Source organism: Oncorhynchus mykiss, chromosome 6, assembly GCF_013265735.2.
Source record: "Oncorhynchus mykiss isolate Arlee chromosome 6, USDA_OmykA_1.1, whole genome shotgun sequence".
Taxonomy (NCBI): Eukaryota; Metazoa; Chordata; class Actinopteri; order Salmoniformes; family Salmonidae; genus Oncorhynchus; species Oncorhynchus mykiss.
In genome coordinates this window covers 14995678-14998504 of record NC_048570.1, presented here as the reverse complement: position 1 = coordinate 14998504, position 2827 = coordinate 14995678, and positions in this window count along the sequence as shown.

Genomic DNA, 2827 nt, shown 5'->3' with positions numbered 1-2827 from the left:
TATTGTTACTCATTATGTATTTATTATGTTTCTATTTTCTGTTAGTTCTATATATTCTCTCTGCGTTGTTGGGAAGGGCCTGTTACTAAGCATTTCATTGTTAGTCTACACCTGTTGTTTAAGCATGTGGCAAATAACATTTGATTTGATATATAGAAAATAAGTGTATTTCCCCTTAATCTTCCCTGGCTGTTTATTCTTGTCTAAAGAAGACCTACCGGCTGTTTATACTTCTCTATGGGAGACCTGACAGCTGTTAATACAGTACTTCTCCTTGGGAGATCGGCCAGCTGTTGATACTTCTCCATGGGAGAGCTGCCAGCTGTGCTTCAATTGACTATTATTTAAGAAGTGAGAGAGCAGCAGGACAGACAACTTCTACCTCCTTTGCTTTGGTATGCTAAGTGTTGCCTAGCCAACCAAGTAGATTAGAGGGGGCTGTCTCTCCAAGTGGTTCTGTTTGTGGTATATTTCAGCGGGGAGACATTTACTGTGTTAGCAGAAGGAAACGCCAGACAAATGTAAGGGTGTTGTTTGACTAGCCCAAGAACCCATTGACATGCCACTTCCAAAGGTTGTGTTAGAGACTCCTTCAAGACTACTTCAAAATACACTGCTGCACACGCCAGGGAGATGGCAGGGAATATCACTAAAGCCACAAAAAACAATGGCGGAGAGGTGAAGAGCAATGCTGTTTTATTGTACAAAGCAAAGCAGTCATACAGTATACAGACAACGTGGGGGCTTGTTAAATGTCTGTGCGTATGTGTGCATGTGCGTGCATGCGCTTGCGCATTCATGTGTGTGTGTGTGCGTCAGGGCTAAATCCTCTCCATGTTTCATGCTTGTTACTGATATCCAGATTATGTTACATGGCTGAGGAAGTGCCAAAGTAATGAATAAACGATGGACATGGAGCATTAGACTGAAACAGACCCTGAGACTATCAGGATAATCCAGCGCACATTTCCTTTTCAAAATGTTTCTCTTTTTTTCTAAAGAGGGAAGAAAGACTCCGATATCCCAGAGAAACCAGCCGAGAGAGTGCTCTTTTCCTGAGCTTATTAACGGGATGTCTGTTTCATGAGGAAGATTGAAGGATTTCTCTCCGTGGGACATCCAGCCAGAGGCCTGTAATGCTAATGACAGCTAGAGCAGCAATGTTCACAATAAGAACTGTACACAAACCTCAATCAATACAAAGATTGCATTCATCTACTCACTGTTATTGTATGTAATAATGGTGAATTGGTAATGGTGTTTCACACCATTGCATCATCGTAGAGCAGGGCTTCCCAACTGGAGGTCTGTGGATGGTTTTATTTGGACCTCCAAGTCTTCTGAGGTTTGATTTGTTTTTTTTAGGACTATTTTTTACATTCTTTTTTAGATGGTTTTATTTTTTATTGTTGGACATAAAATACTGTACAAACACCAGGAAATCACGTTTGGAATGATTATATTTTGGGCAAATGTTTGAGCTTCTTGCGGTCAATTTGGTCAGTCTACAAATGATTTGTTAATATGTTCTGGCCTGCGACTGAATCTACTGTAGTTGATGATTCCTGTGTAGACAGAGCTTCTCAATAAGCAGGCACTGGGGACCAATGGCGTGATGTTCAGTGGAACTGAAGGGGGCACTGGCCCCCCTATTTTAAACCGTTATTTGTACTGAATTATTTTTAAGGCATTGCATAGGTAGAAAAGTAAAGCCCCCACACGCAGATGCTCCAACAAAACATTGAAGGCTCCAACCCATACCAACTTTTTGAGCCTCACTGATATTTCCTGCTCAGTACCTGAAAAGACATATGCTTCTGACCTCATATGTTAAAGGAATTGAGTATGGTCACCTTTGTCCCCTGTGGAGACAGGGCGGTGATATATCCTCTGTTCTGTACTGTCTTTGACCTCGGGTCACTGGCCAAGGTTTGAGCATCAGCCTGTTTTCTCTGTGTCTCACAGCACAGACCAGCGCTCTGGAGCCAAGAGGAACAATTTACCACGTTAATGAAACAAAGTGTATGATGTATGAACACTACTCTTTCTTCAATGTCATTCATTTGGACATGAGTGGCAATTTCTCATCTCTCTGTTCCATATGCTGACCATAATTCAAACTCAGTCTACCAATGACCTCTCCCTGAATGTATGTCAGTAGAGGGGCTTGTGGAATAAGTGTAATACACTTTACAGATTCACATGTAATGTTTCTCCCTGCGAGGATGTGTGCACAAAAGCGCTGGTGAACTGTAATAGCGTGCTGTGCATGGCTCCAACCCATCAGGGATTTGTGTTCAGATGATAATGGTATGGAAAGCAGAAGAATACCTTAAAGGTAATGACTTGTGAGAGGGTTGTGTTACAACGTGAACTGTACAACAATATGGAGTCTTGCTTTGGTAGCCATCATATTTTCTCTAATTCAATACATTTCTTTTCTCATCTCTCACACTTTCATATCTATTTTAATTCAAACATTCAGGCAGCAATAGGACACCTCCTGCATACATGTTGCATTGTCGCAAGGAACAAATGTTCAAGAGTTACTCAAGATTTTCAAGTGAAAGTAGCCATCCCAGTTCATTGACAGCAACTGTTTCTGAAGACAAAGCTTTGAGCAGTAAATGGCATGTCTTGCAACTAGTTCAATGTTGAACAGCGCTACCTGCTGGTAGTAGGACTGTACTACTAACAAAGTGAAGTCCTGTTGACCACCACGATCACAGTAAAAGTCAAAGCTTACTGTTGAACGTTAAATCATGGATTGTAACATGGTTTGAAACGTAGCCTGCCCCAGACTGTTAATACAAAAAGGAGACGTGAG